The sequence below is a fragment of the Pseudorca crassidens genome, chromosome 10 (assembly GCF_039906515.1).
Source record: "Pseudorca crassidens isolate mPseCra1 chromosome 10, mPseCra1.hap1, whole genome shotgun sequence".
In the NCBI taxonomy this organism is placed as follows: domain Eukaryota; kingdom Metazoa; phylum Chordata; class Mammalia; order Artiodactyla; family Delphinidae; genus Pseudorca; species Pseudorca crassidens.
In genome coordinates this window covers 22133164-22159411 of record NC_090305.1, presented here as the reverse complement: position 1 = coordinate 22159411, position 26248 = coordinate 22133164, and the positions used below count along the sequence as shown (strand labels likewise).

The 26248-nt window shown below is 39.8% G+C and overlaps 2 long non-coding RNA genes and 3 other non-coding genes across 6 annotated transcripts in view; 4 read left to right on the top strand and 1 right to left on the bottom strand.

The window, feature by feature from the left end:
- The first annotated feature begins 2850 nt into the window (after window positions 1-2850).
- Window positions 2851-5240, top strand: LOC137231745 (uncharacterized). Of its 2 annotated transcripts, none has more exons than XR_010946718.1 (2): window positions 2851-3027; window positions 4863-5240. It is a non-coding gene; the product is annotated as an uncharacterized lncRNA (long non-coding RNA). The 2 variants fall into 2 exon arrangements; XR_010946719.1 differs by having other exon boundaries at window positions 2851-3687.
- On the top strand, window positions 3917-4021 carry LOC137233234 (U6 spliceosomal RNA). The gene has a single exon (XR_010947393.1). It is a non-coding gene; the product is annotated as a U6 spliceosomal RNA (small nuclear RNA).
- Window positions 5241-6381: 1141 nt separating the features above from the next.
- On the bottom strand, window positions 6382-6454 carry TRNAR-CCG (transfer RNA arginine (anticodon CCG)). The gene has a single exon. It is a non-coding gene; the product is annotated as a tRNA-Arg (tRNA).
- Window positions 6455-12875: 6421 nt separating this feature from the next.
- The window catches only part of LOC137231746 (uncharacterized), a 33586-nt gene continuing 20213 nt past the window's right edge, over window positions 12876-26248 (top strand). Inside the window, exons 1-2 of the long non-coding RNA XR_010946720.1 lie at window positions 12876-13183; window positions 13595-13702. This is a non-coding gene — a long non-coding RNA (uncharacterized lncRNA). The remainder of the gene's footprint in view (window positions 13184-13594; window positions 13703-26248) is intronic.
- On the top strand, window positions 13330-13401 carry TRNAA-AGC (transfer RNA alanine (anticodon AGC)). The gene has a single exon. It is a non-coding gene; the product is annotated as a tRNA-Ala (tRNA).

The window sequence follows — 26248 nt, the reverse complement described above, 5'->3', positions numbered from 1 at the left end:
TGAGCTTTGATTTTTATCCTAATAGTCAAAATGCAAGAGACTAGGCAGGTGAAAAGAAAACCTAGTTTATTTGACAATTAAATTCTCCAGAGACATTCATCAGAGACAGATCCAATTGTTTGATCTGAGAGGTCACATTCTGAATTCAGATGGCTGGAACCAAATGGTTTCAAGTACTACCAAACATGCTCAGCTCCCTGCAGTTCTTAAATTAACTGTGGTTAACTGAAATATGAAATGAAATATAAAAGCTTAAGGAGGGGAAATCGATTCTCACAAGACTTCTATTATTTTTATTAAACACATAACTGTACAGGGCATATTATATCATATACATGTATATCCACTGCCTAATAAAATCATTTTCAGAGGAGCAGACAAGTGTATCTATGAATACTCTGGAAGAATGTGTATCTTCTTTGGAGAACTGGGTGAACTGAAAAAAGTCAGGAAGATAGTTGAGGCGAAGAGATAGCAGCTGTTTCTCTTGGAGAGTTCTAGAAGAAAAAAAGAAGCAAGGATGCTATCATAAATGACTTTTCATATGACTGTGATATTGGATATTTAAAAGGTTGATTTTAGTTTAAAAAAACACACAATTACAGAATTTTAACAAAACTACTTTTTAAGAGGAAATTTCCCGTTTCACTTGCAAGTGCCTCTTGGAATTATTGAGAAGATACTCCACCACTTCATTCATCCTCTTCTTTGCCCTCCCCATGGGAAGAGAAAACTGAGTAAGAGTCAATAAGGGTTTTTACCTTCTTTGACCCACATTTCTCTTTTGGGTGGCATTAATGTTCAGCTGTCCTTTTGTGGTCTCCCTCAGCCCTTTGCTTTGGTGGTTTCTAGGTGTACCTGTGTCTTCACGAGCTGCCAGGTGAGTGTGTCTTCTGGGTTCCAGGTGTAGGCATGGTGAGAGGGAGTAGAGAAAGTCTTTTCTAGCTTCAGATCCAAACCATGTTTTTCAATCTACATTTACCCCCCACAGAGTTGATATTTTATTTCTGCCACTAGTGAATATGCCTCAATTGTTTCCAAATTGTTAAATGATACTTTTTAAAAAAAGGTAAAGTTATGACTTTCACACTAATGAAAACAAATATATGTCAAAGACTACTTAATTCATGAAAAATGTAACAACCAGTAAGATGTTACAACTGGTTCAAAAGAAAATTCAAAATATCACATATTTATAGACAATTGTAATGTTGGAATAAATTTACAAATGGATTTTTTTAACCTGTCAATTTCAGGGCAATGATCAATTGCATTCCACTAAACACAGTTCACTTGCATTTCTGTGGATGAAAATCATTTGCACTATTATCAGTTTTCTACAATTTAAGAGTTGTAAGACACCTCAAATCTATGAAAGTTGTTCTTATGGACTGAATATGTTCCCTCCCCCGCTCCCCCCAATTCGTTTGTTGAAACCCTACCCGCTAATGTGATGGTATTTGGAGATGGGGTCTTTGGAAAGTAATGAGGATTAGATGAGGTCTACCCTCATGAAAGGGATTAGTGTCCTGAGAGAGCTTACTTCCTCACTCTGCTCTAAGAAAACAGCCTTCTACAACCAGGAAGAGGTTCCTCACTGGAACCCTGACCTCTCGGACCACCCTGATCTCAGACTTTCTAGCTTCTAGAACTGTAAGAAAGAAATTTCTGTTATTTAAGCCATCCAGTTTATGATATTTTGTTATAGCAGCCCAATCTAAGACAGTTGCCCTAGACAAAATATTGAGTATAGTTGCCTGTGCTATACAGTAGGTCCTTGTTGGTTATATATTTTATATATGGTAGAACATTCAAGTGCTTTATATGTACGTTTTTCAGGTATTTTTATTTTCATTAACATCAGGGTAGTGATGACAAGAGAGAAAAGGAAAAATAGGAGAGGGGAAAATGACTAAAATTTCTATCTAATTCAATCACTTATGGTTTGAAGTGTTAGCCTTTGAACTTTGACCCTTGACCTATTAGTGTCTTCTGTGAAAGCTTCCTCTTTCTTACTTCCTTTCCTCCTTTTCTCATTTTCTCTCCTCCCCTTTTCCTGGTCACCTCCTCATAACTGACCTCCCCCACACCCTGACTCTTTTATCTTTAGCTGAAGATGGTAGTCAAGCCTGAATTCTAAGCCACCTCTGAGAGTTACTCATTTTCCCTTGAGTATCGCCCATGTATATGTACACATGTTAATAAACTTCTGTTTGTTTTTCTCTCGTTTATCTGACTTTCATTACAGGCGACCCCGTCAAGAACTTAGAAGAATAGAGGGAAAATTATTTTTTCCTCCACTACAAGTTGTAAAATTCTACACGCCTTTTCTGGGAGAGTCTCAACCATTGTTTCATCCATAAAAGAAGTAGGAAAGCAAAGCTAGACTGGGACCCGGTTACAGATTGTGCTGAAGAGGAAAGCAATGAACATTTGTTACAGGTTTTAGAGCCCAAGTTAATCTAGAGAGGTTGTAGGATATGAGTTAAATACAATCAAGTGATGACTTTTCAAAAGCGTCAAACTGTTGAATTCTCCTGTCATAGAAGTTGAGGAAGAAACACAGTGACTGAGTAGAACTGTGAATACTTGTGGCAAAAGGCCAAGGTTGTTTCAAGTTCTTTGGAGCTATGTTCCAAAGAACATATCATAAGACCATCTACTTCATGCTTTACTTCCAGGATTAAATGAGACAATGTGTGCAAAGTGCATAACTCTTCGTAGCACAAAGAAAGGGGTCTGTAAATGCTATGTGTAGGTAGAGAGGCAAACAACCAGTTAACTCTGGTGGTGTCGGGGAGTAAGTTCGAAAGTTTTAGCGGCTTCTCTGCTTTCGATGCAGGAAACTGAAGCGGAGGAACCACTGAGAAGGCGAGACAGCCAACGTCCTAGAGAGGACCGGGAAGTAACCTTGGTTTTTGTAGGCTAGGCTCGCTTTACGAGTGGCCTCTTTAGGATAAGTTAATTTTTACCATCCCCATCTGGAGCTGCGGGGAGGAGGTCGCATTCACTGGCCCGAAGGGTGGGGTGAGTCAGGGGTGAGGTGGTTCCCGGCTGTGTGGAGAGCTTGGAGCTCCAGTTGGGGCCCACTTTTCTGCTCTGGCGCTCTCGGACGTTTCAAACTTGGGACTTCTTTGTGGTCCTCCGCGTCGGTCTGACTCGGGTCCAGGGACCACCTGCTTTAAGGCTCGTCTGCACACTTTCTGCAGATCCTCAGACCCTCTTCCCCTTCTCAGAGGTGGGTGGGTGGGACTGAAAGTGCCAAGCTTCTAATCTCTTGGTCTTTCTGGTGACCAGCCTTATTCTGAGTCTATCTAAGGGCACCACCCTAAGTTACCTCATTAGGATAAGAGCAAGGATAAGGATAAGATAAGGATGTGACTGACAAACCACACTCCTATCACTATGAAATCCCAAGAGTTTGAGGAGCTTTGTGCCAGGAACCAGGGACAAAGACCACATATATTTATTATACCACACTCACTTAACATTAGCAAATCCATCAGGGCATGCCCAGGCATGAGTTGGCTGGAGCTTGGTTTAGCAGAGATAAAAGTTTACAGTCATACTCCTTCAGGAAAGAGTCTCACCCAGTGACCAGTTCCAAGGTCCAGCCTGACTCTTAGGCAAGAATGAAGCATATTTCATTTGAGCCCATAGATATTTGAAAACTTTGAAACTCAGAAGGTAGGTGAAATATTGGAAGTGTTCATTCACTGTGAGACTTCCCTTGTAAAAATAGTGTTTTGTAATATTCATGATTCCCTGCTTTCTGTCTCAGGAAAAGATGCTCATTATATCCAGAAAGGTTTATAAAACACATGATTGTGTACTAGCTAAAAATTGATTGGAGGGTAATAGGGAATGAGTACCTGACTTGTTTGGCTTTTAAAGTGTGAGTAAATAATGCAGAATCATGCTCGCTTCAACAGCACATATACTAAAGTTGAAAATGATACAGAGATTAGCGTGGCCCTTGCTCAAGGATGACACGCAAATTTGTGAAGCGTTGCATAATTTTAAAAGAAATTAAAAGTGAAAATATCAGTAAATGGGAGTTTGACTAAGCTATCCTCAGAATGATACATTTCATCCTAGCCACTGAGTTCATATGATGCACCTAACCAATACTAACCAGTGTAAAGCATGTCTAAGATTTAAAAGGTGAAGTTAAAATTCAACTAAACTGTGGATAGCTCCAGCTCAAATTTAAAAAGATACTTTAAAAAAATGTGGAATACCCAGCATAGAAATTAGGTTCAGTGGGGACCAAACTATAACCACTACAACACAGGCCCAGTATCTCCACTGATGAGTAGATATACAGTTGTCCCCTGCTATCCATGGAGGATTGGTTCCAGGACCCCAGTGGATACCAAAATCGATGGACACTCAAGTTCTGTATATAAAATGGCATAGTTATTTGCTTATAACCTATACACATTCTCTTACATACTTTAAATCATCTCTAGATTACTCATAATACCTAATAGAGAGTAAATGCTATGTAAGTAGTTGCTGGTGCGTGGCAAATTCAAGTTTTGCTGTTTGGAACTTTCTGGAATTTTTTTCAGAATATTTTTGATATGGAGTTGGTTTAATCCATGGTTGCAGAACCTGCAGATATGGAGGTCTGACTGTAAATGAGATGAGTGTGGTACACCATCAGAGCGTTCCTAGGAAGGCAGTAGTACAAGTCGCCAAATCTGATTTCTCTTTGAAATTTAGTAGAGTATTCAGTTAACTCATCAGCTCTAGTATCATTCGGTGTCTTATAAATTTGTTGTAGAATGGTAGCACTTTATTGAAATGACACATTGAAAATTCCTATTTTAACCCCATTTCATCCATTTTTATTACAGAAATCTCCCTTTCATGGAACATGAGGTGAGAAAGAGACTATATTTCACCACTTAAAATAGCATGCCTGTACTTCTCTGGTGGTGCAGTGGTTAAGAATTCACCTGCCAATGCAGGGGACACAGGTTTGAGCCCTGGTCTGAGAAGATCACACATGCCATGGAGCAACTAAGCCATGTAGATCTGGACTATGTATCTTTGGTGAACTTTATGTAACTTGTCACCGTGTCATTTTGATGAATGATCCTTTGTCTTGAAAATGTATATAACTGTATCACTGACCTCTAACAAGCAGAACAGTCCTCAGAATTTTCTGAAAGACTGTCTCCCGGGTTATAATCCTTATGTTGGCCTGAATAAAATTCTCTTTTTCTTCTTTAGATGGACTTGATTAATTTTTCATCTACATTTGTATAAGTGGAATCATACAGTATTTGTCTTTTTGTGACTGGTTGATTTCACTTAGCATAATGTCTCCAAGGTCTATCCATGTAGTAGCATGTGACAGAATTTCCTTCCCTTTTAAGACAATAATATTCCATGGTATATACCATATTTTGTTTATCCATTTATCCTTCTAAGGCTGTTTGGGTTTAATTTCACCTCTTGGCTATTGCGAATAATGCTGCTATAAACATGGGTGCAAATATCTCTTTGAGACTCTGCTTTCAATTCTTTTGGATATAATACCCAGAAGTGGAGTTGCTTGCCGGATCATACCATAGTTCTATTTTTAAATTATTTGAGGAACCTCCCTGCTGTTCAGATCCATTTATGGCATTTGCACTCTTGCTAAAACTAAACCTATCATGGCTACATAGAAGTTGCTCCAGAGTACAGTTCAATTGGAATAAAAGCCTTTGGTGGCTTTTGCCTTTAGGCTTCTCTCTGAGATTGCTATTTGGGAGGTAGAGGCCGTTATATTTAAGGTAGCTAATGAAAATCTGGAGAACACCTATTTCAAACCATTCAGAGCCACAGTAGTAGAGAATCCTAGCAGACACCTTGTTTCCAGAAATTTAACTCACCATTACCCCCATTTAATTGATTTTTTTTAGTGACCCCTTCCCTCCACCCCACCACGAAAAAGTTCGGTATTTTAACTTTGAAAAGACCAAGTGCCTTCATATTCTCAGCGAGTTAGCACTATTATTCCTTATGCCAGGAATAATAAAACTCTGTTTAAAGGAGCCCCCATCCCTTATTTTTGATCTCAGCCCGTTGCTTATTTCTTTGATAGGACGTGAAACAAATTTTAGTTATTTTGTTTCTGTTTATTTGATTTCATTTGTTGGGTCCGGTAGAAAGTAAGCTCCTTGAGGACACGTGGTATTTCCTCCTTGTTCATTTGTAAAGTACTCGTCACACACCAGGCCTCCAATATCTAAATGTTATATAAGAGTTTATTTATTGAACTCACATCAGCAACAAGAAGGGAAAGGAAGCAAATCAGATTTTAAATATCTTCCAAGCTTTATCCAACCCGGCAGTGAATGAGACCAGCAAAGGGAAAAAAAACGACGACCACGAAGGGACTCGAACCCTCAATCTTCTGATCCGGAATCAGACGCCTTATCCATTAGGCCACGCGGCCAGCTGATGGGAGCCGTTTCTCACGTAGCGTACAAAAGGTATGTAAACAGGAGGGGGAGGGGGGCTTTTCTACCGCGGATTCTGAAGATCTAGCTAAACAAGAGTTCTCAAAATTCACCAACAGTTAAAAACTATTTCCAACACCGTCTAAAAGTTGTAAAAACTAATACATAAATGTCAGGAACTGTTAGACGGTTCATCGTTGTGGACCCTGTTGAAGTCTTTGATTAATGACTTCGAGAGGTGGGGTAGAGAGGAAGACTTTGAGTCTAGAGCTGATGCTGCATCCCTTATGGAAAACAGCAAAGAGGAAGGAGTGAGCACAGATGGTGCATTCGGAGGGGAGTCTGAAGGGAATAATGGAGGTGCTGGAGGAAGGACAGAGATAGCCTGGAAGCTTCATAGAAGGTTCTCCTGTAAGTGCAAGGTTAGCTTAAGCCTAGAAAGGAATAGTTTATTCAGTATATATATACACACACACATATGCTTGTAGGTTTAAAAAGAACGGAGTGAATGGACGCTGTCAAGGAACTTGGTGATTTCCATGCTTGACTTGGATACGTCCCAAATTTGACTTGTTTTTGACAAGAAGATGTCCACTGGTTCGTTTATGGGTTAAGCCACAGAGCAATAGGGTTTTTTGAAAGAACCATGATCATCAAAAGTGTGGGTGGAATAGGAAAGATGTGAAACGTCCAGCCCTAGAAGTAAAGCAGTAACACTCATGTATCCATTTACTCAATGGTTTTGGTTTCTCGAAAATGGCCAGCTATTTGAAACAAAACCAAATCAAAGAGAAATTTCTCCCCTCCTTTATCTTACACTCTTTCACAAAAAGACTTTTCCCCACCAACGTCTCCCATCCCTCCCACTGTTTTCTCCTACGGTATCTTCTCTTGGAGTTAACACAAAACTCAAATTATCGCCTAACCTGTCAATCAAGATTTTTGGAGAGCCTACTGTAGACTTTGACATCTCGCTCAGGGCTGGAATCTAGGGACATTGATGAGGGAGAGACTACTGAGGGTTGGGTGGAGGGTGTCCCAGAATGAGCACGACATTTGGAGTAATAACAAGTGTGCTTCCCTGTCTTTCCAACACAAGATTATATAAACTGTTGCAGAGCAAAAAAAGTGACAAATATTTGCACTGCTGTAAAAGTAACTTTAGGATTAAAAACCTTAGAATTTACATTTCAGAGAGGAAAAGAAGAAATGAGGGAAGATATAAAGCTCAACGAACTACAGACCTGCCGTTTTCAGTTCTATTATGGACCATATTGCAGAAATGAAACCATTTGGGCACATAATTTTAAGAAAAGAACATTCTAGAGTTAGTGATTTTATTAATAATCCTTTGGCCAAGAGTGAAAATACAGACTGAAGGAATCTTAATACCCTCTACTAAACAAATTTAGAAAATTGAAGGCGGACTAGGGATACTAGCTGGGAATGAGTTTTGCATAGCAATTAAGTTGCACTCTTTGGAAACTGGTGGTTACATTCCAGAGGAGAAAACAAACTTTTGAAGTGTAAACTCTTTAATGGATTCTCTTGGATTTTCATCTTAGCAGCCATACCATTTGCAAATAAAAATTGGTCTCCCCTAACTCAGTTTTGTACTTTTTATTTCTTTTGCCTCTTCTTTGCTTCTTGTTCAAGTCTTTAATACATTTTTTAATATTAAAAAAATGGAAGTATAGTTGATTTACAATTTAATCTATTTGAGGTAATTTCTGTGTATGATGTAAAGTAGTGCTCTAGTTTCATTCTTTTGCATGTGGCTGTCCAGTTTTCCCAACACCATTTATTGAAGAGACTATCCTTTCCCCATTATATATTCTTCGCTCCTTTGTGTTGGTTTACTTCTGGGCTTTCTATTCTGTTCCACTGATCTAGGTGTCTTTTTTTTATACCATACTGTTTTGGTTACCATAGCTTTGTAATATAGCTTGAAGGCAGGAAATGGATGCATCTAGCTTTGTTCTTCTTTCTCAAGATTGCTTTGGCTATTCAGAATCTTTTGTGGTTCCATAAAAATTTTAGGATTGTTTGTTCTTTTTCTGTGAAAAGCACCATTGGAATTGTGATAGGGATTGCTTTGGGTAGTATGGACATTTTAACAATATTCATTCTTCCAAACCATAAGCAAGGCATATCTTTCCATTTATTTGTGTCTTCTTCAATTTCTTTCATCAGGGTCTTATAGTTTTCAGGGTACAGGTCTTTCACCTCCTAAGTTAAATTTATTCTGAGGTATTTTCTTGATTGGTGTTTTAAAGAGTGAGTAAAAGTGAAGGTCCAAAAATAATAATATAACTTCATATATTTTGCTTTAACTGAAACATCACCAATCTTTTGAAAAGAGAGAGGAGAAATTCCTTATAAGTTTCTTTCATCATATAAGTTTCTTTCACACTTAAAATGTGTCTGGTACAGATTCCAGTTTCTATTTATTTCAAGGGAGTGAGAACTTCAAGATGTTTTGAATCTCAGTGGAGAATCCTCTTAGATTTTTATATTTCCTCCCTTCTTTGTTCATGGTGATATTGCATTTTATTAATAATTGCTGCCTTTATATGCAATCTTTGCAGCTTTAAAAATTAATGTTAAGCTACTAACGGGGTTCAGGACATGCTACCTCAAAATGTGGTACCTTGGTATATTGAATATTTAAGCTGAAGGAGTTTGAGAAAACAGGTTATAAAACTCTCAGGTGGAGGTGCTTTCCCTATACCTGGAGGAAAAGAGCATCCTTACCTCACATCCCCTACAGATAGAACTGTGATTTCTCTGCTCTTTCTCTGTAATTCTGATCTTTCACCTGTTTGTTCCATTTAATCCAAAATCTCTTTCCCCTTCAAGAGCAGTTACATTTTTATTCTTCCAAATACATGTCTTTTCTGTCATTTCCATGGTTCCTTGGAAGGGCAAGAGATAGTACCTACCTGCCAATCTCCTTGCCCTAGCCCATGCCTTCCCTGCTCTCTTTTACTTTTTCTCCATCCGTCTTATCCCCCAGTTTTAATTTCTTCAAAAATTGAAGACATTTTAAGGGGTTATTGTAATAGTTCTTTGGCTGATGAATTCACAAGCAACATTTGTTGGGTGGAGTATCGGTTGTGAAAGCATGTGCTGGCATGGGACATTGACACGGTGGGGGGTGTCCTATTTTCAGCACTCTGGAAGATTTATTTTCCCAGCATGGGCTGGCAGCATGGAGCAGTTGATTTTTTACCCAAAATGATTCTAAGCAGGGAAATCATTTTAATTTAATCACTTTAAGCTCCGTCCAGCAGCTCTACGTAAGGATCATCACTAGAGATTACTTGAGGGTGGAAGATATGACTTCTGTTTCTGTGAGCTGCGTACCCCTTGTTTCATGGTGGAGGTGATTCCATGCATTCCACCACATCTACAGTTACTTCCTCCACTGAAGTTTTGAATTCCTCAAAGTCATCCATGAGGTTTGCATCAACTTCTTCCAAACTCCTGTTAATGTTGATCTTCTGACCTCCTCCTAGGCCATGAATTTTCTTAATGGCATTTAGAATGGTGAATCCTTTCCAGAAGATTTTCAATTTACTTTGCCCAGATCCATCAGAGTAATCACTATCTATGGAGTGGAATCTTAAACCAGTCAATCTGGAATTACCTAGTCAACACTAGTGAGATAATCTGCCTGATAGACCCCTGCCATCCTCCAAAGGAAGGTGACCTTGCCACAAACAATCCACTCTTTGCTAGTAACATCCTTGTCCTGCCCCCTCCTGTCTGTAAAAGTCTTTCACTTTGTACAGCACTTTGGAGCTTCTTTCTATCTGCTAGATGGCATGCTGCCTGATTCATTAATTGTTGAACAAAGCCAATAAGATCTTTTAAATTTATGCAGTTGAATTTTGATTTTTAACAATGTCTAAATTCAAAAATTTTGTTTTTTTCTGAAAACCTTGTAAAGCATAAGCATTTTTCTACAGTCTGTCTTCTCACCCTCTGCCTGGGAATCCCAACCAAACATAAAAACAAGCAAGCAAGCAAAGTCAGTGTTTCCCACTGCTGTCCCAGCAACCCAGGTCTAAGCAGACAGCGTCCTTCTTTAACACTCAACACTGTTCCCTGACAACCACATAGATTGGTTTCCCTGCTGCACTTTAGAAAGACACCTATATTTGGTTACATAACTTCCAACAGTAGGGGATGAAAAATAACTTTTCTTCTACCTTCTAAGGTCTCAGCTGAGCCCCAGTAACAAAAGACAGATTAAGGAAAGAGCAGACATATTTATTAACGTGTATATCTCATATACACATGGGAGACACCCAGGGAAATGAACAATTCTCAAAGAAGCAGCTTAGAATACATGCTTAACTATGATCTTCAGCCAAAAACAAAGAAAGAAGTACGTGAGGAGTTGACCTAGAAAAGCATGGTAAAGGAGGGTACGGTTTGTTATGCAGATTTAAGTCAGGGCCTTCTCCACTGATGAGATTCTCTTATAAGGTTGTGAATTTTGGTCCCAGGAACCATCAGCAAAATCTGAAGACCTGTTAGAACTGCAAATTCTCGGGCCCTACCCCAGACCCACTGAATCAAATTCTGGGGATGATGTCCTCAATTTATATTTCAACGAGCCCTGCAGATGATTCTGATGCACCTAAAGTTTGTGAATGACTGGACTAGTAGGACCAATGCCTTCTGCTCTCTCACCTTAGAGCAAGGGGCCTTTTTTCTCTCCTGCCTAGAGAAAGTGCAGGAGTGATAGGGATCTGGGACACTTCTACTGTTCTGCGCATCCAAATCCCCAGCGTCTTGAGGAACCCCCCTCTGCTGCACTCTTCCTCCCACCTTTCTGCCTCCTGCTCCTCACTTCCCTTCTTGTCTTTCTCCTCCTTCTGTGTTAACTTTCCCAGGATCCTAGTTCATTCCAGTTTCTGTCCCTAGATTTTCAGGCCCAGTTGTTCCCAAACTGGTCTATCTGATTCAACTGAGGGATATTTATTATTTTTTAACATTTATTTTTTTGAAGTATAGTTGATTTACAATGTTGTGTGAATTTCTCCTGTACAGCAAAGTGATTCAGTTATACACATGTATATATACATAGATATACATTCTTTTTTCATATTCTTTTACATTATGGTTTATTACAGAATATTGAATGTAGTTCTCTGTGCTATACAGTAGGACCTTGTTGTTTATCCATTCTATATATAATAGTCTGCATCTGCAAATCCCAAACTCCCAATCCTTCCTTCCCCCCCTCCCACAAGTCTGTGAGTCTGTTTCTGTTTCACAGATAAGTTCATTTGTGTCATACTTTAGATTCCACATATAAGTGATATCATGTGGTATTTGTCTTTCTCTTTCTGACTTACCTCACTTAAGATGATAACCTCTAGGTCCATCCATGTAGCTGCAAATGGCATTATTTCATTTCTTTTTTTATGGCTGAGCAATATTTCATTGTCTACATGTACCACATCTTTATCCATTCCTTTGTCGATGGACATTTAGATGGCTCCCATGTCTTGGCTATTGTAAATAGTGCTGCAATGAACATAGGGGTGCATGTATCTTTTCCAATTACGGTTTTGTCCAGATATATGCCCAGGAGTGGGATTGCTGGATCACATAGCAACTCTTAATTTTAGGTTTTTGAGGAACAAACGTTCTGTTTCCCATAGTGGCTGCACTAATTTACATTCCCACCAACAGTGTAGGAGGTTCCCTTTTCCAATTGAGGGACATTTAAATAACATAAGATTCCCCAGCAGAGCCGGAGATTCTGAGCGCACTCAGCGTCTAGGGAGTGGGGACGGAAGTCCGTAGTTTTATTAAGCTCCTCCAGGTGATGTTCCATCTTTAGGGACCGCAGAAGTGTTGTATAAAAAACACTTATATATCCCTTTAACCTCTGGGTCTGAGGGTCGCCTGTGGCCCATGCTTTGTATGTGGCCCCTTGTCTATCCGACACTCCCCGCCCCGCGTGCAAATCCCCTGGGTCTCGACAGGGTCTGAGTCGCCGGGATGGCCAGGTTCGGAGCTGGGGAGGAGCCGAAAGGAAGATCGTGATTTCAGGTCTTCAAGACTCCCACAGGTGTGAGAGAGAATCAGAAGAAAACTTAGGAAAAGGATTTAGGATTTACCCCAAATACTCATTTCTGGGTTGACCCTCGCACCCAAAGCCAGAGAATGGCGGGAAGCGCCTGATGGCTGAACCTCGGAGAGTAAGGGGTCTAACGACTGCAGGCGCACGGACAAGCCTACTCCTTAAAACGCCTTCCTTCTGCGTACTTTTCACTCCGTGGAGGATTCGGCCCGAAAGGGGGCGCTATAAGGCTGCTCGGTTTCTTTCGCTCCTCTTCCCGGTGCGCGCTTCTCGGTGGTGCTCGCGATCCCAGCCGCCATGCGGTTTCCCGACTCCGAGGCTGGACGCGGGAACCTACCGGAGTCGGGGGCTGCGACCGACGCGGGCCTGTCTACAATGCCCCTTCAGTCTTCTCTCCTACCTGGACCTGAAACCCCATGACACCGTTTAGACTTTCTTCTTTTTATCCTCCTGCATTGTACTCGGTTTTCTGGCAACCTTTTTAAGCAGAGGTCTTATCCCAGACCTTTCCCTGGGGGCGGCCAGTCAGGACTGCTCCCTTCTCCACCGGCAGGTGGCCGTCGAGCTGACGTCCGAGAGGGTGACCAGTAGTGGGAGAGCTCAGGACCAGACGGGACTTTCGGTAAAATGTTTAGTTTGCCTTCTCACAGCCTAGCTACAAGACAGTATCCAGTATAGAAAATTCAAAGATTGAATTTGTTGAAGTAAAATTTCTTTGAAAATATAGTAGCGGGTCATAGGAACATTTCTGAGCTTCTTTCAGAAGGAGGGGGTGTAGCTCAGTGGTAGAGCGCGTGCTTAGCATGCACGAGGCCCCGGGTTCAATCCCCGGCACCTCCAGGTTTTTCTCCTTTAACAATTACTATTTTTAGTACTGAATCGTTCCTGGGCACATTCACGTTTGCTGAGAATGTCCGCCGTCTGGCCTCTTTTCTGATTCTTTTGTTCCCTTCAGGTCTTTTAAGTCACGGAAAAAACAAGGAAAACAAACCGACTCTATTTTGTTTTTAATATGGACGCATTTTTGCTCTAGGGCCGTGGCACCACACTGGGTAGCTGAGTCAACTAGCGAAAGACACGATTAAAGAGGCTGGGGGAGCACCAAACCGCTCAGGACTCCAGAAACCGAAAAACAAGCGAGGTACCAAATTAACAAGCACAATTACATAGTTACGTTTCGCAGTATCATCTAAGGGCAAGAAACACAGAAAGGAGAAAAAACAAGAACAAATGTGAAGTCCATTTGAACTTTTGAAAATGTGAAGGAAATTTTCTTTAGATTCCTTCACTTTCTGAGCTGTTCCTGGGTGAAGGAATAGATCCTCGGAGAGGAAAGCTTTCCTATGGGTTTCCCTACCACTCTCTTCCCATTACAGCCTCCCTTTCTTCTTTTCTCCATCTCTCCGTTTTTATACATTATATGCATTTCTTTGACTTTTTGTTCCTGACTTTTTTTTTTTTTTTTCATTGTTCCTGACTTTAGAGTAACTTTTAAAGTATAATGTAAGCTTTGGATCTAGATAGAAGTTCTTTATTGCGTTAAATAAGTTCTCCCCTTTTTACCTGACTTGAAGTAGCATGTGATTGGCTAATTGTAAAAGATGAGTTAAGGAGGGGAATCAATCAAAAAATAAAGATACACACTCCTACCCCCTATTCTTACCACTCCTGTCTCCATCCCACATTTTGAAGGGCCTCACACATACACGTGTGAACATCTCACACACACTTCCAAGATTCATACATACCCTTGGCCCTTCCAGGGCCACCTCCTAGGCCTAGGACCATGCACATTAATGTCATGGTCTGCCCCCAGGAGGATAGATTCAGAAGGAGGCCTGTGCAGGGCCTGGAAGAAGGGAGGATCAGAGCTGTTTGAGCAGAGAATTCTAGGAACCCTGGTATCATTAGGGAGATACTTGGCCAGGAGAGGCCCCAGGGCATAAGCACTTTTTGCCCAGGCTAAACCTGCCACTGAGTGTTTGCTCCAGAGTTTAAGGGTATATTTGTGTTTAACAATACCTGAGGGACTTCCCTGACTGTCCAGTGACCCAGGCTCCTTGCCTCCACTGCCAGGGACACGGGTTCGATTCCCGGTCGGAGAACTAATATCCCGCATGCTGCAAGACCTGGACAAAACAAACAAAAACAATACCTGAAACAGTCTTTCCCGATGTAGTTCTAAGATTAACCTTTCATGCTGTCTTTTCCAAAATTCTCAGTTTCCTGACCCATGTATGTGTGGGTCTGGTAGTATCTCTTGCAACTTGTACCTGCTGGACTGTATACTTGACAATACTTGAAAAATTGGAATGTAATGTAGGGGAGGAAAACATTTTCCTCGACCCTTTTAGGGTCCCTGACTAGGTCTGAAAATTGAAACAATAAAGACAGATAAACAGGAGAAAAGCACGCAAATTTATTTAGTATAAGTTTTATTATGACATGGGAACCCTCATAAGAAAATGAAGACCCAAAGAAGTAGTTAGACCTGTGTATTTTATGCTAGGTTTGAGGCATAGTGGAGAGTCATGGAGGAATATGATAGATGATGAAATAAAATTCATATTTTATGATAAGACAAGAAAAATTTAAACATGAATTTTTTCTCTGCCCTTTTGGGTGTCCTCTCTCCCCTTTAGTGTGTATTGTGCATCTGCATTAACCAGACCTCCTTAGGAGATAACATCCCTCCTTAAACTTGTAAGGGGTCAGGATGACCCACTACTTGCTTTGTACATGCAGATCTAGATTGTGTAAACTGTCACTATGTCATTTGACGTATTTATCAATGACATATTGTCTCAAAAACTTATATAACTGTACTTTGACTTCTAACGGGTGGAACAGTACTCAGAGCTTTCTTTTTTATTATTTTATAAGTTTATTTATTTTATTTATTTATTATTTTTGGCTGCATTGGGTCTTCATTGCTGTGCGCGGGCTTTCTCTAGTTGCAGAGAGCGGGGGCTACTCTTCCTTTGTGATGCGTGGGCTTCTCATTGTGGTGGCTTCTCTTGTTGTGGAGCACAGGCTCTAGGCGCACAGGATTCAGTAGATGCGGCATGCGGGCTCAGTAGTTGTGGCTTGCGGGCTCCAGAGCGAAGGCTCAGCAGTTGTGGTGCAGGGGCTTAATTGCTCCGTGGCATGTGGGATCTTACTGGACCAGGGCTCAAACCCATGTACCCTGCATTGGCAGGCGGATTGTCAACCACTGTGCCACCAGGGAAGTTCCTCCTCAGAGCTTTCTGAAAGACTGTCTTCCAGGTTATAATCCTCAGGTTGGCTCAAATAATATTTTCCATTTCTTTCTTAGATCATCTATAGATTAATTTTTCATTGACATAGGTTAAGGACATTGTGATAAATTTAGCAAGGCTTGTCTTTTAGGGGTCTTCTTTCTTCTTGGCATTCCTTTGTCTTTGGAGATAAGGGTGTTTCTTTCCTGCATACGGAGAGTACCTGTCACAGGTCACCTTTTATGACCTGTTTCAGGAAAAAAAGGTAATGGAGGGAGGTCAGAGTGCCCTTTTTGCTTCTGCTGTTTTCTCAAATTCCTTCAGCTTAAGATATTCAATATGGTAAAGTGTTGTATTTAGGAGTTGTATGTCTGGAACCCTGTCAGTAACAAGATAGAATCTGTCAAAGGAAGAATTGATCTAAACTTTATAGATTTCTCTAAGAACGTTATATGTTAAAGGTTTATGGGGATTTTGTGGCATAGATCATATTATCTTAGTGTTACCTGAAAACTGAGTTCACTTCCTGGTGAGTGTTGAGCCAAAAGACACAACCAAGCCAAAGAGTGGGAGAAGGAAGGATTTACTACTTGCTAGGGAGAACACTGGGGATATTTCTCAGAGCTGTGTCTCCCTGAACGGCAAAATTGGAGAAGTTTTAAGTTAAGGGTACATGCATATTCACGAAGGGGCTCAAGCAGAGGAGAATTCAGCATAGAATCGGGGCAAAGGTTGACAGAGTCCAGGCTCTAGTTGACTGAAGTCACAAGGGTCACCAAAGGTCAGCATTATCGTTCCTTAGGTTCCAGTTAGTCTGGTGGTTGAGCGCTAGAGAAGGTTTGGATCCGCAGGACAGTTCAAGAATGTGCTTCAGGCTAATCTTTACCTTTAAAACAAAACTGGGAGTCTTTACAACTGATATATTGCCTCTGATACGGTTATTTCCCTGTTCTGATAATAGCTGTTAGTTCTTATATTCTTTTGTTCCCCTTAAAATCATTAACTACTGAGACTTCTTCTTCTGCAAGGGCAAGCACTGTGGCCAGGCTTAGATCGCAAAATGGCTTAGGCCTAAAATGGCTTCTCTTATGTCAAGAAAGCCATGCCTGGTTCTCTTTCTCCGTGGACCCCCTACCGAATCTGCCTACGTTAGGGCTGTTAAATTAATCGAACAAGGAGACCAATAGACTGAGGTGGCTCTAATGTCCACATAAGCAAACTAAACCTAAGGCTGTAAATGCTTCAAGGTTACAAAATAGAAACAATAAGGACAACCCGTCACAAACAGCCAACTAGGCTTTGAGCTATAGCCAATCAAATAATTTTCTTTCTCTGCTTCTGTACCTTCTTTATATAAGTCTTTCCCCTAGCTCTTGTCAGAAGGTATGTTAAAGAAAGCTCTTCTGAAAACTTGAAAATGTTGATTTAAAAAAAACGTGAATTTATACTACTTTCTCAAAGTTTTCAGAATGATAAGAACAATGAAATGTATGTCTTAATGGGAGAATCTTAAGAATCTCACCTCTAAAGTGAATTTCTCTGTCAATTAAGAGTGCTAAAGGTATTTCCCAAATAGAGAAATAAACTCTGTAAACTGTAAAAGATACTATATATTGGTAACAGAGCTGTTGCCCTAGTCACACTTCAAGTGCTCGATAGCCACATGTGGCTAATAGCTACCATTTGGACAGCACAGATCCACAACATTTCCATTGTTGTAAAAAGTTCTGTTGGACCACACTAAGTTAAAATATTAGTCTTTTGGAAGAGAGAGCTTCACTCCAACCAAAAATTATACAATTTTACTTTTCAAGATATTATTGAAACATAATAAATTTTTTAAAAATTTGGACCACTGAATGAAATCTATTTGTAAATACCCAGATGGTCTTTGAGATAAAGGATTGAAGCCTTGCCATAACTTTAGTTCTTTTCTTTTTTGGAAGGGGAGGTATGATAAATACAGATAGAAAAGATTCAGCTACCCAGAGAGCTTCTTGGGTAAAGTTTTCCTAACCATAACTTTGGAAAGTTTGGAGGAATTTGTCCTCACCATTGTAAGTGCTTTTATGTTATTGGTAATTTAAGCATCAAAGTTCTGGAGAATGACTTAGGCGCCACCAGGTGGTCATCTTGGGAACACCAAAATCCTTTGCTATGTATGAGAGTTTTGAGATGGCCAATATCTTTCTGTAATGGTAGATTGTTGTTTTTGAGTATGTCCTTCTGGAGTCTTAAAATCATATTGAGAAGCTGTTTTTACAATACATTTTTATTTAGCTTCAAATTTCTGCCTTTAGAATAGTATTCACTATTCATAATTGAGCTATTTTTCAGATGCTATTTTCTCTAATAAATCATTAACATTTTCCAATTTTTAATTGAGGTTCCCAAGACAGATAAAAATCTCTGTGTTTCCATATTATAGCATTCCAAAATCACAAAAACTCGAAGTCATATGTGCTCTCAGTATAGATGATAACTCTTAAATCTTTAGCAAAGATGCTCACATTAGAACTATTAGTCCAGTCATCTGAGTAGATGTTGGCAAAGGGGTAGCTTCCATTACAGTTTAAGAAGTTGCAGTGTCTCCAGCACAGAGTATACCTTGAAATTTTAAAGATATGAACCATTGACAATGAATTGTCTGGGGGAATATCAATCAGCACATGGAAGTCAGGATATACTCCCCCTTTCTCTATCTGACAAAAGGATCAAAGGAGGATCATTAATATAGTCATATCAATAGATAATTCTGGTCACCGCAGTCTTCTTCATCAGCTTTTAAATACACTCATGTCTGACCTCACCAGACCTCTTGCCTCTGAAGAGCTTGGCAGTCAGCACAGTCAACAGCCTCTTCCAGCCTGCATCTTAATAGGATTCTGTTTTAGAATTTCCGCTTTTGAATATTCTTGCTCATATGATCCATGTCTTTTCATAGCCTACAAAAACTGGTGAATCAGAGGAAGCTTTTTTCTCTGCTTGGGTATTTCTCTTGTCGTTTCCTCTGGACTATGTTTAAACACTAAGCTTTCCTTAGGGAGAACCACCATGTACACCATCCTTGCCATGAAGGAGAGCGAGGTGCTGCCTGCAGCACAGAGGGACAACCGCAGAGACTAACAAATGTGCCAACGTGAGAAGAACCATAAGTTCTAAGTGAATATGACTGCTTGGTCTCAGGGACAGTGAAGTGAGAGGGACCTAGTGTATTAAAGCAGTTCCCCACTTACTTTAAATCATGCTTCAGGTCAAAAGCCTAAAGAGGACCAACTGGGATTGAAATCAGAATCTTCTATCAGTCTTTTAACCAGAAAATAAAAAGGCAACAAAACTCTTGTCATCTATGAATACATTTTTCTTCCATTTTTTGATTGAAAACAGCTGTATAGAACCAAGTACAGTATATGGAATCAATGGCTTTTCTCTCCTCAACCAAATTATTTTACGTTCTACTCTGAGTCCTGATTTTCAGTACAGGCCCAGAGATGTGGAGGCTCAGACTCAGAGGAAAAAGACCCTTGAATTTTGGGCTCCCATATTATCAAGCTCTCTTATCTGTTCCATGCCATTATTTTGTTTCTGATAACTTCAGAGTCCCCTGAAGCCAACAGATTCAATGTAAAGTAGAAAGAAAGAGGCTTATTATTATTTTTTTTTTATTTTATTTTTGGCTGCGTTGGGTCCTTGTTGCTGTGAGCAGGCTTTCTCTAGTTGCAGTGAGCGGGGACTGCTCTTCATTGCAGTGCGTGGGCTTCTCATTGCAATGGCTTCTCTTGTTGCAGAGCACGGGCTGTAAGTGCACAGGCTCAGTAGTTGTGGCGCAGGGGCTTAGTTGCTCCGCGGCATGTGGGATCTTCCCGAACTAGGGCTCGAACCCATGTGCCCTGCATTGGCAGGTGGATTCTTAACCACTGCACCACCAGGGAAGCCCCCTACTTTGTTATTGATGACACAAATAATCTTTTTATATGGTGTAACCATTAACTTAGAGTTATAATTAATTTTTATGCTTTTGTTTTTTAAATTCTATGCCAGATTTAAAAGTGACTTGTACACCTACATCATAAATTTTACAGGATTCTATATTTATCTATATATTTACCTTTACCAGGGAGTTGTATATTTTCATTCAGTTTTGTATTCTGTTTATCACCTTGCTCAACTTGAAGGATTCCCTTCAGCATTTCAGCTGGGGGCAGGGACAGTGGCATACTTCTTTATGACTGGCACTCCTGTTATAGTAGCTGGATGCTGGGCAAGAAGCAATAGCCTCAGGTCTTCTTGGCATCTCTCTCCTGGCCTGGAACCTCTGTCTCATGCTGGGCATAAAGGGGCCCCAGTATTTTCAGGCCTCCAATAAAATAGAACCTCTTTTCCATGAGTGGGGACTCGGTGAAAGACAGGAGCCCTCACCTCTTGGCTGCACTTGTCCAGAACTTAACCTCTGCAAGAACGAGCTGAGGGCAGGATTAGAAATGGAGGGAAGATATTATAGTTCTCCAAGTGGAAAGCGGGTGGGGGGTAGGGGGCATGGAGCCCTGTTTTCTTGGCTGTATAGTTTGGAGTACAGGTTCCATCAGGCTGGCCTGGGGAGGGAGTAGGCCGTGACTCAAATGCCACAGATCTTCATTGTTATAACTGAATTCTAATATATTTTCTTTCTTTTTGGTTTTAGAATTTTATTAATTTTTTTATACAGCACGTTCTTATTAGTTATCCATTTTATACATATCAGTGTATACATGTCAACCCAATCTCCCAATTCATCCCACCACCACCACTCCCCTGCCACTTTTGCCCCTTGGTGTTCATAAGTTTGTTCTCTACATCTGTGTCTCTATTTCTGCCTTGCAAACCGGTTCATCTGTACCATTTTCCTAGATTCCACATATATGCATTAATATACAATATTTGCTTTTCTCTTTCTGACTTACTTCACTCTGTATGACAGTCTCTAGATACGTCCACATCTCTACAAATGACCCAATTTCGTTCCTTTTTATGGCTGAGCAATATTTCATTGTCTACATGTACCACATCTTCTATATCCATTCGTCTTTCAATGGGCATTTAGGTTGCTTCCATGACCTGGCTATTGTAAATAGTGCTGCAATGAACACTGGGGTGCATATGTCTTTTTGAATTATGGTTTTCTCTGGGTATATGCCCACTAGTGGGATTGCTGTGTCATACGGTAATTCTACTTTTAGTTGTTTTTTTTTTAAACATCTTTATTGAAGTATAATTGCTTTACAATGGTGTGTTAGTTTCTGCTTTATAACAGAGTGAATCAGTTATACATATGTCCCCATATCTCTTCCCTCTTGCGTCTCCCTCCCTCCCTATCCCACCCCTTTAGGTGGTCACAAAGCACCAAGCTGATCTCCCTGTGCTATGCGGCTGCTTCGCACTAGCTATCTATTTTATGTTTGGTAGTGTATATATGTCCATGCCACTCTCTCACTTTGTCCCAGCTTACCCTTCCCCCTCCCTGTATCCTCAAGTCCATTCTCTAGTAGGTCTGTGTCTTTATTCCTGTCTTGCCCCTAGGTTCTTCATGACCTTTTTTGTTCTCCAGAGTTTGTTGTTTGTAGATTTTCTGATGATGCCCATTCTAACTGGTGTGAGGTGATACCTCATTGTAGTTTTGATTTGCATTTCTCTAATAATTAGTGATGTTGAGCAGCTTTTCATGTGCTTCTTGGCCATCTGTATGTCTTCTTTGGAAAAATGTCTATTTAGGTCTTCTGCCCATTTTTTTTGGGGGGTACGCGGGCCTCTCACTGTTGTGGCCTCTCCCGTTGCAAAGCACAGGCTCCGGACGCGCAGGCTCCGCGGCCATGGCTCACGGGCCCAGCCACTCCGCGGCACGTGGGATCCTCCCGGACCGGGGCACGAACCCGTGTCCCCTGCATCGGCAGGTGGACTCTCAACCACTTGCGCCACCAGGGAAGCCCCTCTGCCCATTTTTTGACTGGGTTGTTTTGTTTTTTTAATACTGAGCTGTTTATGCATTTTGGAGATTAATCCTTTGTCTGTTGATTCATTTGCAAATATTTTCTCCCATTCTGAGGGTTGTCTTTTTGTCTTGTTTGGAGTTTCCTTTGCTGTACAACAGCTTTTAAGTTTCATTAGGTCCCACTTGTTTATTTTTGTTTTTATTTCCATTACTCTAGGAGGTGGATCAAAAAAGATCTTGCTGTGATTTATGTCAGAGTGTTCTTACTATGTTTTCCTCTAGGAGTTTTATAGTGTCCAGTCTTACATGTAGGTCTTTAATCCATTTTGAGTTTATTTTTGTGTATGGTGTTAGGAAGTGTTCTAATTTCATTCTTTTACATGTAGCTGTCCAGTTTTCCCAGCACCACTGATTGAAGAGACTGTCTTTTCTCCATTGTGTATCCTTGCCTCCTTTGTCATAGATTAGTTGACCATAGGTGCGTGGGTTTACGTCTGGGCTTTCTGTCCTGTTCCATTGATCTATATTTCTGTTTTTGTGCCAGTACCCTATTGTCTTGATTACTGTAGCTTTGTAGTATAGTCTGAAGTCAGGGAGTCTGATTCCTCCAGCTCCGTTTTTTTCCCTCAAGACTGCCTTGGCTATTCAGGGTCTTTTGTGTCTCCATACAAATTTTAAGATATTTTGTTCTAGTTCTGTAAAAAATGCCATTGGTAATTTGATAGGGATTGTGTTGAATCTGTAGATTGCTTTGGGTAGTACAGTGATTTTCACAATATTGATTCTTCCAATCCAAGAACATGGTATATCTCTCCATCTGTTTGTGTCATGTTTGATTTCATCAGTGTCTTATAGTTTTCTGAGTACAGGTCTTTTACCTCTTTAGGAAGGTTTATTTCTAGATATTTTATTCTTTTTGTTGCAATGGTGAATGGGATTATTTCCTTAATTTCTCTTTCTGGTCTTTAGTTGTTAGTGTATAGGAATGCAAGAAATTTCTGTGCATTAATTTTGTATCCTGCAACTTTACCAAATTCACTGATTAGCTCTAGTAGTTTTCTGGTGGCATCTTTAGGATTCTCTATGTATAGTATCATGTCATCTGCAAACGGTGACAGTTTTACTTCTTCTTTTCCGATTTGGATTCCTTTTATTTCTTTTTCTTCTCTGATTACCGTGGCTAGGACTTCCAAAACTATGCTGAATCATAGTGGTGAGAGTGGACATCCTTCTCTTGTTCCTGATCTTAGAGGAAATGCTTTCAGTTTTTCACCATTGAGAATGATGTTTGCTGTGGGTTTGTCGTATATGGCCTTTATTATGTTGAGGTAGGTTCCCTCTATGCCCACTTTCTGGAGGGTATTTATCATAGATGGGTGTTGAATTTTGTCAAAAGCTTTTTTGGCATCTATTGAGATGATCATATGGTTTTTATTCTTCAGTTTGTTAATATGGTGTATCACATTGATTGATTTGCATATATTGAAGAATCCTTGCATCTCTGGGATCAATCCCACTTGATCATGGTGTATGATCCTTTTAATGTGCTGTTGGATTCTGTTTGCTAGTAGTTTTTGAGGATTTTTGCATCTTTATTCATCAGTGATATTGGTCTGTAATTTTCTTTTTTTGTAGTACCTCTGTCTGGTTTTGGTATCAGGGTGATGGTGGGCTCATAGAATGAGTTTGGGAGTGTTTTTTCCTCTGCAATTTTTTGGAAGAGTTTGAGAAGGGTGGGTGTTAGCTCTTCTCTAAATGTTTGATAGAATTCACCTGGGAAGCCATCTGGTCCTGGACTTTTGTTTGTTGGAAGATTTTTAATCACATTTTCAGTTTCAGTGCTTGTGATTGGTCTGTTTATATTTTCTATTTCTTTCTGGTTCAGTCTTGGAAGTTTGTATCTTTCTAAGAATTTGGCCATTTCTTCCATGTTGTCCTTTTTATTGGCATAGAGTTGCTTGTAGTAGTCTCTTATGATGCTTTGTATTTCTGTGGTGTCTGTTGTAACTTCTCCTTTTTCATTTCTAATTTTATTGATTTGAGTCCTCTCCCTCTTTTTCTTGATGAGTCTGGCTAAAGGTTTATCAATTTTGTTTCTCTTCTCAAAGAACCAGCTTTTAGTTTTATTGACCTTTGCTCTTGTTTTCTTTGTTTCTATTTCATTTATTTCTGCTCTGATCTTTATGATTTCTTTCCCTCTACTAACTTTGGGTTTTGTTTGTTCTTCTTTCTCTACTTCCTTTAGGTGTAAGGTTAGATTGTTTATTTGAGATTTTTCTTGTTTCTTGAGGTAGGCTTGTATTGCTATAAACTTCCCTCTTGGAACTGCTTTTGCTGCATCTCATAGGTTTTGGATCATCGTGTTTTTGTTGTCATTTGTCTCTAGGTATTTTTTGATTTCCTCTTTGATTTCTTCAGTGATCTCTTGGTTATTTAGTAATGTATTGTTTAGCCTCCATGTGTTTGCGTTTTTTACGTTTTCCCCCCGTAACTGAGTTCTAATCTCATAGCGTTGTGGTCGGAAAAGAGGCTTGATATGATTTCAGTTTTCTTAAATTTACCGAGGTTTGATTTGTGACCCAAGATGTGATCTATCCTGGAGAATGTTCCATGTGCACTTGAGAAGAAAGTGTATTCTGCTGTTTTTGGATGGAATGTCCTGTAAATATCAATTAAATCAATCTGGTCTTTTGTGTCATTTAAAGCTTGTGTTTCCTTATTAATTTTCTGTCTGGATGATCTGTTCATTGGTGTAAGTGAGCTGTTAAAGTCCCCCACTATTATTGTGTTACTGTCGGTTTCCTCTTTCTTAGCTGTTAGCGTTTGCCTTATTTATTGAGGTGCTCCTATGTTGGGTGCATATATATTTATAATTGTTATATCTTCTTCTTGGATTGATCCCTCGATCATTATGTAGTGTCCTTCCTTGTCTCTTGTAACATTCTTAAAGTCTATTTTATCTGATATGAGTATTGTTACTCCAGCTTTCTTTTGATTTCCATTTGCATGGAATATCTTTTTCCATCCCCTCACTTTCAGTCTGAACGTGTCCCTAGGTCTGAAGTGGGTCTCTTGTAGACAGCATATATATGGGTCTTGTTTTTGTATCCATTCAGCAAGCCTGTGTCTTTTGGTTGGAGCATTTAATCCATTCACGTTTAAGGCAATTATCTATATGTATGTTCCTATGACCATTTTCTTAATTGTTTTGGGTTTGTTTTTGTAGGTCCTTTTCTTCTCTTGTGTTTACCACTTAGAGAAGTTCCTTTAGCATTTGTTGTAGAGCTGGTTTTGTGGTGCTGAATTCTCTTAGCTTTTGCTTGTCTGTAAAGCTGTTGATTTCTCCATGGAATCTGAATGAGATCTTCCTGGGTAGAGTAATCTTGGTTGTAGGTTCTTCCCTTTCATCCCTTTAAGTATATCATGCCACTCCCTTCTGGCTTGTAGAGTTTCTGCTGAGAAATCAGCTGTTAACCTTATGGGAGTTCCCTTGTATGTTATTTGTCGTTTTTCCCTTGTTGCTTTTAATAATTTTTCTTTGTCTTTATTTTTTGTCAATTTGATTACTATGTGTCTTTGCATGTTTTTCCTTGGGTTTATCCTGCCTGGTGCTCTCTGTGCTTCCTGGGCCTGGGTGGCTATTTCCTTTCCCGTGTTAGGGAAGTTTTTGACTATAATCTCTTCAAATATTATCTCGGGTCCTTTCTCTCTCTTTCACATTATGGGACCCCTATAATGTGAATGTTGGTGCATTTAACATTGTCCCAGAGGTCTCTTCGGCTGTCTTCATTCTTTTTTCTTTATTCTGTTCCACAGCAGTGAATTCTACCATTCTGTCTTCCAGGTCACTTATCCGTTCTTCCACCTCAGTTATCCTGCTATTGATTCCTTCTAGTGTATTAATGACAGCAACATAACTACTTATTTGATTAATTACATAAACACAAAGAGGTCATAATTACAACACCAAAATCACAATTAACAAATGATTACTTAAAATAGTGTAGTAATCATTTTTTTTCACTTCTTTTTGTCCTTAAGGTATTACCTTTCTCTCCATATAAGTAAGGCTTTTTTTGGTTGTTTTTGGTTTGTTTGATTGTTTGTTTTGAGAAACAAAATTTAGTTTATCCTTCTGTGTTCCATTTTACAGTGGCATTATATTGATGTGCCATAGTTGTCTCAGTTTTTCCTTTTGATGGATATTTGGATCATTTCTCATCTTTTGCTTTATAAATAGTGATATGATAAATAGTCCTATGCATCTACTTACCTTTTTATTTTTGCCAGTATATCTTTGGATAACTTCCTAGAAGAGAGATTTATGGGTCAAAGGGTAAATAAATATGTAATTTTTCTAGATACTGCAAATCTCCTTCCGTTAGGATTGTATTCCTACCAGCAATCCACAGATGGACTAATGTCTCTGCAACCTTGAACAACAGAATATGCTATCCAACCTGTAGATTTTTGCCAATCTGAT